The sequence below is a fragment of the Geotrypetes seraphini genome, chromosome 18, assembly GCF_902459505.1.
Source record: "Geotrypetes seraphini chromosome 18, aGeoSer1.1, whole genome shotgun sequence".
Classification (NCBI taxonomy): Eukaryota; Metazoa; Chordata; class Amphibia; order Gymnophiona; family Dermophiidae; genus Geotrypetes; species Geotrypetes seraphini.
The window spans coordinates 46247288-46259445 of NC_047101.1; positions in this window are offsets into that span (position 1 = coordinate 46247288).

The window sequence follows — 12158 nt, forward strand, 5'->3', positions numbered from 1 at the left end:
TCCTGGACTGACTGCTGTGTTTTACTGACACCCAGTGGGCAGAGGTGGACGAGCAGCTGATTGTTTTTTTGCAAGCAAGTCACTGCCTTTGCTTGCAAACCAAAATTCTGGCTTTATTTCCAAAAGGGTTATTTGAATTCTGTGGCTATGATGGAAGATCTTTCTAGAACTAGGGTATCCCCAGCTTCACACTTTCACAAAGTAAATCAGGGCCATTAATCTCATAAAGAGATACTTAATTTTGAAATGCTACTTTTGACAAATACTGTATTTTGACAGCCCTTTAGAAGTTATTGCTGAGCAGCAGTCAGCTGCATCCCAGTGAGTTATAAAGCACTGTCAAAACACTGTATTTCTCAATAGGACATGTCAACATAAAGTACCTCCTTAAAATAAACGAAAGATTCCACCCTGCATCCTCCATGCTCATATGTCTTATCTCTCCCTATTATCTAAAGTTACCGGGCGTTCTCGATGTTTCTAATCCAAAAGAAATTGCACCTGATTTAGAATGAAGTTAGACTAGCAGAATACCTCCTGACTTCTAACCCAGCACGTTCAATTGTTCCTCTCCCCTTGCATTGCATTGCGAGAGATTTGCATTCCCTTCTTTTCACTATAAAATCTTTCTCAAGTATATTCATTGTGAATATCGTGAAAATGAGACTGACCAGGTGGAACCTGAGGACTGGGTTGAAAACCACTGCTTTAGATGATCCTATAGCCTTACTTCTCCCTCAATCTTCAGATTTCTAGATCTTTGCACTCCTCCCCTCCCCTACAGGTTTGGCAACTGAAATGCTTCAATCATGAGCATCTTACAAAAATTAAATAAAAATACATAACTTAAATACTACATTTTAATGATGTGATTCCCACCAGTGAGCCTTCTCAGGAGAAGCCCCCATGCTCTGGAACTTACTCCCAGAGAGGTTACATATAACTCGAGATCCCATCCTCAGGGTGCCCAATGCAGGTCACTAGTAAAAACCCAAATAATAGCAACATTCCATACAGAATCTCAAAGAATAGCAAGAATCCGGAATCCCAGAGATTAACAAGATTCTAGAACCCCAAATAGTTGCAACATTTCATACTACCGATCCAGGGCAAACAGTCTCAATAGCAGACTATGGACTTTTCCTCCAGGAACTAGTCCAAACGTTGTTTGTTTGTTTGTTTTTGTAATTCTTTATTCATTTTTATAACTTACATCAAGTGCATCAAAAGGTATCAACCATTTTAACTTAAATATATCACTTGAAATTCTACAATTCTTCATATTAAATAGAATTATCCCTTTCCCTCCCATCCTTTCAACATCTCATAACGCTTATACCATATAATAAAATCCCCCCCTCCCACACATTCTTACATTTGTACAAATCAGGGAAAATAATACTTATTCATTGCAAAAATTAGTTAATGGCCCCTACATATCTTGAAAGTTATTAATTTCCTTTCTGAATAGCTAATGTTCTTTCCTTTTTATAAATATGACACATTGAATTCCACCAAAAACTGTAATTTAATCTATTCCAATTTTTCCAATTGCATATTATTTGTTGTATGGCAACTCCTGTTAAAATAAGTAAGAGTTTATTATTTTTGGAAGATATTTGGCTCTTAGCCCTCAGACATTCCAAATAATACTGTATCATACGATAATGCCACATGATTTTCTAATAAACTATTAATTTGGCCTCAAATTGATTTCTAAAAATCCATAATAAATGGACAATAGAACAATAAATGGTCTAAAGTCCCTGCTTCAAGATGACAATGCCAACATCTATCAGACTTAGAGCAATCTAATTTTTGTAAATGAAGAGAATGCTCTATGCAACAGGAAAAACCATGTTTGTCTCATAGATGCAGACATTGTGCATCTCATCCTCCAAGACCAAATTCGTGGCCATTGAGACAACAGTAATTTGATGCTTAACCTCAACGCTCCAAATGTCTCTAAGACCAGTCTTTGGTTTTTTATTCATAAATCCAGATATTAATTTGTACCACTGAGCGGCCTGGTGTCCCAGGAAGTCCACCTGAAAGCATAATAACTCCATACTATATTGATTATTAAGATTTTTCCACTCAGGGAACCCCACCTGAATGGCTTGCTTCAGTTGCAACCATCTAAAGTTTTGTGATTTATTAAGGCCATATTTATGTTGCAACTGAGAAAACTCAAGCAGTTTACCATTAGAAATAACATCTTCTAATACACGTATTCCTGCAATCATCCAATGCTTCCAGATGACCTTAAATCTGCCAATTTGAATCTTGGAGTTCAGCCATATAGTTTGATTTGTTGATTTGTGAATTGGAATAAGTATTATATTACTCACATATCTTAATGTTTTCCAAGTGTCTACTAATATTTTATTGTCTTTATATAGTCTAGGCATTTTGATACTGAGAATATGGCACAATCGCAGAGGAAACATAAGTCGCCATTCCAACCATAACCAATCTGGGATATTGTCAATGGGCTCTGGGAGGATCCAATACATACCCTGGCGCATAATATAGGCTTGATGATACCTATAAAAGTTTGGAAAATTTACTCCACCCTCTAATCTGTTTTTGTAAAGATACTATAGCAATTCTGGCCTTTTTGCCCAGCCAAATAAATTTTGTAAGAATAAAATTTAACTTTTTATAGAAGGATCCCTGAAAAAAACTGGTATCATACCCATTTGATAACAAACACAGGGGAAATCATCGTTTTAATAGTTTGGACTATTCCCCCCCAAGATAATGTAAAGGATTCCATTATTCACACATTTCCGTTACCTTCTGTAATTAAGATTTTTCATTTATCTTCATTGTTTCTTCCAGAATATGCCTAAGTACTTTATTCCATCTTCTTTCCATAGAAAGGGAAATGAATCAAATAAACCTTTTGTACAATGGACATTAACTGGAAGAACTTCTAACTTGCTCCAATTTATTTTATATTCTGAAAATTTTCCAAATTTCTCTATCAATTCAAGCAAGCATGGAATGGTTGTTTCAGGATTTCTCAAATAAAGTAAAATATCATCTGCATAAGCAGAGACTTTATATTCCTGATCTGAATAAGGAATACCCTGTATCTCCTTCGCTTGCTGAATAGCTAATAACACGGGTTCTAATACAATATCAAAAAGCGAAGGAGACAAGGGACAACTTTGTCTAACCCCTCTTTGCAGACTAAAACACTCTGAGAAATTATTATTAATATATAATCTAGCACCAGGGGAGCTATACAATGTTTGAATCATTTGTATAAATCCTGACCCTATACCAAACCACTCCAATACATGAAGGTCCATTCCACTCGATCAAAGGCCTTCTCTGCATCCAAGGATACAGAAAAGGCTGGATCGTTTATGGATTTTGACAAATTTAACATATGTAAAGCCAACCTGGTGTTATTTGAAGAATGTCTCTGAGCAACAAATCCTGTTTGATACATACCAGTAATAGAGGGGAGAGCCTTAGCCAAGCGTATAGCCAAAGTTTTAGCTAAAAGTTTTCCATCTACATTAATTAAAGAAATAGGCCTGTAGTTTGAAACCAATGTGGGATCTTTATTTGGCTTTGGCAAAACTATAGAACAAAGAACAAAGAAGCGGGCAGAGGACGGGATAGACGCACCGCAGGAGGCAGCCCATGGGGAGACCAGCAGGAGCATCAAATCAAGAGTAGATCCAGAAGGAAAGGTAACAAACCGGGATTTAAATTGCCTATATACAAATGCTAGGAGCCTAAGGACTAAAATGGGGGAGCTAGAAGTTATAGCCAGAAATAAGGACCTAGACATAATAGGAATCACAGAGACATGGTGGTCAGAGGACAACAAATGGGATGTGGCCCTACAGGGGTACAAACTCTACAGGAGGGACAGGGCACACAAGAAGTGAGGAGGAATAGCACTGTATATAAAGGACTCCATTCCTTCATCCAGAACAGAAACACCAATAAGGGCAGACAGTCTGGAGTCACTATGGGTTAAGCTGACAGGAGGGGAAGGAGCTGACATCATGTTGGGACTGTACTATCGCCCACCAGGACAGCCAGAAGCAAACGACCTGGACCTGGAGGCCGAACTGAGGCAGGTGTGCAAAAGTGGAAGGGTGGTGGTTATGGGGGATTTCAACTATCCGGGAATAGACTGGGACATTGGGCACTCAAATTGCACGAGAGAAACTAAATTCCTAGAGGCGATAAGGGACTGTTTCATGGAGCAGCTGGTCACGGAACCAACGCGAGGGGATGCCACTCTGGACCTAATCCTCAACGGGCTAGAGGGACCCGCAAAGGAAGTGGTGGTACTAGCACCATTAGGGAACAGCGATCACAACATGATCCAGTACAAATTAAACATGGGAACATCAAAAGTGAAAAGAACCACAACGGCAGCACTCAACTTCAGAAAAGGAAACTACAAGGACATGAGGAAAATGGTAGGAAAAAAGCTCAGCAACAGCTCAGGAAAGGTTAAGACCGTAAAGGAAGCCTGGACACTGCTTAAAGGCACAGTGCTCGAGGCACAAGACCTGTACGTCCCAAGGTTTAGGAAAGGGTGCAAAAAAAATCGAACTAGAAACCCAGCATGGATAACAACTGCAGTTAAAAAGGTGATAAGCAACAAGAAATCATCCTTCAAGAAATGGAAAAAGGAACCAACAAAGGAAAACCAGGAAGAGCACAAAAGACACCAGAAAGAATGCCATCGAGAGGTCAGGAAAGCAAAGAGTGAATATGAGGAAAAACTGGCAGGAGAAGCAAGAAACTTCAAACCCTTCTTCAGGTATGTGAAAGGGAAACAACCAGCCAGAGAGGAAGTGGGACCACTGGACGACGGAGATAGGAAAGGAGCGATAAAGGAGGAAAAAGAGATAGCTGACAGGTTAAACAAATTCTTCTCGTCAGTCTTCACCAGAGAGGACACATCCAATATCCCAGAACCCGAGGTGATTATAAACAGAGAACACGACGAAAGGCTGGTACAACTAGAGGTAAACAAAGAGGATGTCCTCAGACAGATAGACAGACTGAAGAGCGACAAATCACCAGGCCCGGACAGCATCCACTCAAGGGTGCTAAAAGAACTGAGAAATGAAATAGCAGAGACACTTCGCCAAATATGCAACCTCTCCCTAAAAACTGGGGAGATCCCAGAGGACTGGAAAATAGCAAATGTCACGCCCATCTTTAAGAAGGGATCAAGGGGTGAACCGGGAAACTACAGGCCTGTGAGCTTGACCTCGGTTCCGGGAAAGATGATTGAAGCAATGGTAAAGGACACAATCTGTGAACACATAGTTTCAAGTTTATTCATATTATTTGATTGAACGCTTTTCCAAATTACAAAGCGTTGTACAAAAGATAAAAATATGATTTTAAAGAAATCACTTATACATAATATATTAATCAGACCTACAAGGGTAATTGCTTTTAAAACCATGGGAAACAATAGGAAGGAGGGGAGGAAATACAATTTTTGAAGAAAAAGTACATAAAAGGGAAGTACATTAGGAGGGTAGGAGGAAGAGGATTAATGGCAGAAGTGGGATCGAATGAGAGAGCTATTAGAAATCTTGTTTTGGGGATGGTAGAAATCATAAAGTATTACCTCTTGAATGAACTTTATTTTTTTTTTTCAGTTAAAGGCTTCTTTAAAAAGAAGGCACTTTAAGCTACTCTTAAATTTCTGCAAATCTTGTTCAAGTCTTATGTATAAAGGAAGAGAATTCCAAGTCATTGGAGCTGTTACAGAAAAAATTGAGGCACGGCGTGTTCCGATAATTTTCAAGGAGGGAACGTTAAGGGTAAACTGTGAGGATGATCTAAGAACTCTTGATGAACTATGTGGAATCAGAAGCCGGTGTGTTGGTCTTCATTGTCTTGAAGACTAAAAGAGCTATTTGGTAATCCTATATGTTATTGGCAACCAGTGAGCTTTTTGCAGCAAAGGTGTAACATGGTCGAATTTTTGAACCTGAAATTATCTTTATTGCTGTGTTTTGTATAAGTTGAAGACGCCTTATGTCTTTTAGATATGCCCCTTTTAATAAAGAATTACAATAATCTAGTTTTGATATTACTAGGGAATGAACTAGTGTATTAAGGGAGAATTTATCAAGGAGGGGGACAAGTGATCAAATCATCCTCAACCTGTAGAAACAATTTTTGACCAATGCACTGATGTGTGAACGAAATGTGAGTTTATTATCTATTAGAACTCCTAAAATTTTTGTGTTGTTAGTTTGATTAAGTGGCTTATTATCGATTAAGACTGGGTTAATAAGTTGTGTCCCTTCTTTCCCTGAGAAGAACACAGTAGTAGTTTTGTTGATGCTTAGGGATAGCTGATTGACATTTAGCCAGTCATGGATTTTGGCTAGCTTTTGATTAATGTTAGATATGTCATGTGAACTTGTGGGATCAATTGTGTGCAGAAGTTGGAAATCATCTGCATAAGCATATACTGTGAATCCGATGGATTGACAAAGGGTTAAGAGAGGGGCCAAATAGATGTTAAACAGTAATGGAGACAATATAGAACCTTGCGGGACTCCATAGTATGTTTGATAAGGTTCTGAAAAAGAATTATTGAAGTACACTGTAGAGAATCTATCTGTAAAATATGATCGAAACCATTCAAGTACTTGGTCATTTAGACCGATGGAAGAGAGTCGTTGGAGTAGTAAATGATGGTCAATTGTGTCAAATGTTGCTGCTAAATCTAGGGAAATGAGAATGACAGATTTATGTTGGTCCAGATAGTAGTGAATAGATGTGACGAGACCTATTAGGAAATGCTCTGTTGAATGATTTTTACAAAATCCTAATTGGTTAGGATGCAAAACCCGAGTTTTATCAATGAAGTCTGACAATTGCTGAAATACTACTTTTTCAGTAAGTTTTGCTAAAAATGGAAGACTGGCTATTGGACGATAATTTGAACATTCGTAGAGACTGATTTTTGAATCCTTAATAATCGGAAAGAGAACAGAGTGTTTCCATTCATTTGGGAGAGATGAAGTAGACAAACTTTTGTGAATAATTTGGAGAATAACTGGTCCAAATAATGAAAAATAATGTTTAAGAAGGAAAGGTGGAAAGGATTCAATTTTGGAACCTTTAAGTTTTATAGTTTGAAATAAATAAATAAACAGCAGTCAGGGAGGCTAAATTCCTCATGGAGGAGTCTCTAGCAAAGAACATCCAGAAGGGAGATAAATCCTTCTTCAGGTATATCAGTGATAGAAGAAAAAACTCAGGCGGGATTGTACGTCTTAGGAAACCAGACGGAGACTATGTGGAAAAGGATTCGGAAAAAGCCCAACTATTAAATGAATACTTCTGCTCAGTCTTCACCCGAGAAGCGCCAGGGCTCGGCCCTCAGCTACAGACAAAGGTTGGCTCAGTTGACCCGTTTAGTAACTTTGAGTTTACGCCCAGCAGTGTCTACGGTGAGCTGTCAAAGCTCAAGGTTAACAAAGCAATGGGGCCGGACAACCTGCACCCCAGGGTGCTTAGGGAGCTGAGTGATGTCTTGGCGGAGCCACTGTCCGCGCTCTTCAACCTCTCCCTTAGTACAGGCAGCGTCCCGTTGGACTGGAGGACGGCTAACGTCATTCCACTCCACAAGAAAGGCTCAAAGATGGAGACAGCAAACTACAGACCAGTGAGTCTAACATCGATAGTGAGCAAACTAATGGAAACTCTAATCAAACACCAATTAGATAAGATCCTGGATGAAGAGAATCTACGGGATCCCCGACAACATGGATTTACTAAGGGGAGATCCTGCCAATCCAACCTGATCAGCTTCTTTGACTGGGTAACGGGGAAGCTGGATATTGGGGAGTCCCTGGACATCGTGTACCTGGACTTTAGCAAAGCATTCGATAGCGTACCACACCGCAGGTTACTGAGCAAGATGAGTTCTATAGGATTAGGTAACACATTGACGAAATGGGTTGGGAGCTGGCTTGGAGGTAGGCTCCAAAGGGTGGTGGTGAACGGCACCCCCTCCGAAATGACGGAGGTGATTAGTGGAGTACCACAGGGCTGTCTTGGGCCCAATCCTATTCAACATCTTTATAAGAGACTTGGCAGAAGGGCTTCGAGGTAAAATAACATTATTCGCCGATGACGCCAAACTGAGTAATGTAGTGGGCAAATGCACAACAGACGAAGATTCAGTGCCCGACAACATGATGCACGACCTACTCCTACTGGAGCGATGGTCTAGGACATGGCAACTCAACTTCAATGCCAAAAAATGCAAAGTTATGCACCTGGGCAGCCAGAATCCATGCAAGTCTTATACCCTTAATGGCGAGATCCTAGCAAAAACGGTAGCAGAACGAGACTTGGGGGTAATCGTCAGTGAGGACATGAAGTCTGCCAATCAAGTGGAGCAGGCTTCGTCCAAGGCAAGACAAATCATGGGCTGCATACGAAGGGGTTTCGTCAGTCGTAAGGCGGAAGTCATTATGCCATTGTATAGATCCATGGTGAGGCCCCACCTGGAATACTGTGTGCAATTCTGGAGGCCGCATTATCGCAAGGATGTGCTGAGACTGGAGTCGGTGCAAAGAATGGCCACCCGGATGGTCTCGGGACTCAAGGATCTACCATACGAAAAACGGCTTGACAAATTACAGCTATACTCGCTCGAGGAGCGCAGAGAGAGGGGGGACATGATCGAAACGTTCAAGTATCTTACGGGCCGCATCAAGGCGGAGGAAGATATCTACTTTTTCAAGGGTCCCACGACAACAAGAGGGCATCCGTTGAAAATCAGGGGCGGGAAACTACGAGGTGACACCAGGAAATTCTTTTTCACTGAAAGAGTGGTTGATCGCTGGAATAGTCTTCCACTACAGGTGATTGAGGCCAGCAGCGTGCCTGATTTTAAGGCCAAATGGGATCGGCACATGGGATCTCTTCACAGGGCAAAGGTAGGGGAGGGACATTAAGGTGGGCAGACTAGATGGGCCGTGGGCCCTTATCTGCCGTCTATTTCTATGTTTCTATCTTTCTATGTAAATGTTCTATTTCTTTTAAAGATGGAAGAAAACAATGGACAACTGAAGGCGAGCCAGCATGACTTCTGCAAGGGAAGGTCGTGCCTCACGAACTTGCTGTACTTCTTTGAGGAAATAAACAGCCAGATGGATAAGGGGGAATCCATAGATATTATTTACCTTGACTTCCAAAAAGCCTTCGACAAGGTACCTCATGAGCGGCTACTTAAAAAGCTGTGGAACCACGGGGTGCAAGGGGATATCTATCGATGGATCAAACACTGGTTGGAAGGCAGGAAACAGAGGGTTGGAGTAAAGGGCCAATACTCAGACTGACAATGGGTCACGAGCGGAGTTCCACAGGGGTCGGTGCTGGGACCTCTACTGTTCAATATATTTATTAACGATCTGGAGACAGGGTCAAAATGCAAGGTTATCAAATTTGCTGATGACACCAAACTCTACAGCAGGGTTAGAAACATGGAAGACTGTGAAGACCTGCAAAGGGACCTAACGAGACTGGAAGACTGGGCATAAAAGTGGCAAATGAATTTTAATGTAGAGAAATGCAAGGTTATGCATGTAGGGAAAAAGAATCCGATGTTCAGCTACAAAATGGGGGGAACACTGCTAGGGGTGAGTAACCTTGAAAGGGACCTGGGGGTGATGGTCGACACATCACTGAAACCATCGGCACAGTGTGCGACAGCCTCAAAGAAAGCAAACAGAATGCTGGGCATCATCAAAAAGGGTATCACGACCAGGACGAAGGAGGTCATCATGCCGCTGTATCGCGCAATGGTGCTCCAGCATCTGGAGTACTGTGTTCAATACTGGTGGCCTACCCTGGGGCTGTTCTCCCTGGAGAAGAGGAGACTTAGAGGGGACATGATAGAAACCTTCAAAATCCTAAAGGGCATAGAGAAAGTAAATAAGGACAGATTCTTCAAACTGTGGGGAGCCACAAGCACTAGGGGTCACTCTGAGAAATTGAAAGGGGAAAGGTTTAGAACAAATGCTAGGAAGTTCTTTTTTACCCAGAGGGTGGTGGACACATGGAACGCGCTTCCAGAGGAAGTGATAGGCCAAAACTCGGTACAGGGGTTCAAGGAAGGTTTGAATAGGTTCCTGAAAGATAAGGGGATAGAGGGGTACAGATAGAACTTGAGGTAGGTTATAGAAGTGGTCAGAAACCACTTCACAGGTCACAGACCTGATGGGCCACCACGGGAGCGGACCGCTGGGTGAGATGGACCTCTGGTCTGACCCAGTGGAGGCAACTTCTTATGTTCTTATGTTTTTATGTATAGTTAATGATTCTGCCATCGTACCTGTAATGCAACCTTTAGTAAGTTGAGTCTGATATAAATTTAACAAATATGGTAATAGGGTAATTTGAAAAGATTTATAAAACTCTACCGTGAAACCATCTCCACCTGGAGTGGATCCAACTCTAAGGGACTTCAATGCTGTTTGCAATTCTTTTAGTGATATTGGCTTTTCTAAATTTTCTTTTATATGTTCAGGAATTTTTGGTCCCTTAATTAAATTTAAAAATTTTAATCCATCCTTTTTCTTTATGTAAATAAGGCTCAGAAGAATATAGAACTTTATAAAACTTTAAAAATTGTTTTAGAATAGGACCAATTTGAGTATGAGTATTCCCTTTTCCATCTTTTACCGCCACTATTTTTGTTTTTTGCTTTTTTTGCTTTTAGATAGTTTGCCAATAATCTTCCCGCCTTATTTAAATTTCCATAATAAATAAATAAATAAATCTTTTCTTATCAGTTTAGAAGAAATCTCATTATATTTCCCTTTAGCTTTTAAGAGGTCCTGTATTGTAAAATATTCCCATTTATCAATCAATTTTGATTCTAAAATCCGAATGTCTTGTTCCAAACTGGAAAATTGTTTTTTTAATTTGTTTTTTCATATATGCCGAAAAAGAAATAATTTGGTCTCTCATGGTTGCCTTAAAAGGATCCCAAAGAGTTTCCATGGAGATATCTTCCGTATTATTAATTTGAAAATAATCATTTATTTTTAACTGAATTTCCTCAAAGCAATGTATTATCAAATCTCCATACAGGCTGCCCAGGTGCATGACTTTGCATTTTTTGGCATTGAAGCTGAGTTGCCAGGACCTAGACCAGCGCTCCAGTAGGAGTAGGTCATGCATCATGTTGTCGGACATTGAGTTTATGTCTGTTGTGCTTTTGCCCACTACATTGCTTAGTTTGGCGTCATCGGCGAATAATGTTATTTTACCTCGCAGCTTGTGCGTGTGATGTCATCCGGGCGTGCTTAGAGGCCCTCCAGATGTGGCAGGAGCTTGTAGAGGCTTTCTAAAACCCGGTCAAACGACGGATTTTGGAAAGTCCATCCAGGAGCCCGGACAGTCCTCTAAAAAGATGAGATGTCTGGTAAACCTAAATAGCGCTGTTTAGAGTATTGCGCCTCCGGCAAACTAGCCAGGCCTTTGTTCTGTGGGCAGTGATAATTCTCTTTCCTACTCCACTGTCTACTGCAGCTGACTTCAACTACCCGGGAATAGATTGGAGTATAGGGCACTCAAACTGCATGAGGGAGACCAAATTCCTGGAGGTCACGAGGGACTGTTTCATGGAACAACTGGTCATGGAACCAACACGGGGAGATGCCACTCTTGACCTAATCTTCACCGGACATGGGGGACCCGCTAAAGAGGTGGTGGTACTAGCCCCACTAGGAAACAGCGATCACAACACGATCCAGTACAGGCTAGAAATTGGATCATCAAAGGTGAAAAGAACTACAACGACAGCACTGAACTTCAAAAAAGGGAATTATGATGCCATGAGGAAAATGGTGAGAAAGAAACTCAACGACACCGCAAGGAAGATGGAGTCCATAGAAAAAGCCTGGACCTTACTCAAGGGCACGGTTCACGAAGCACAAAACCTGTGCGTCCCCAAGTTCAGGAAAGGGTGCAAAAAAAATAGAACAAAAAACCCAGTGTGGATAACAAATGCAGTGAAAAGGGCGATAAGTGACAAGAAGGCATCATTCAAAAAATGGAAAAAGGATAAATCAGAGGACAACCAAAAGGAGCACAAAAAATACCAAAAGGAGTGTCACCGAGTG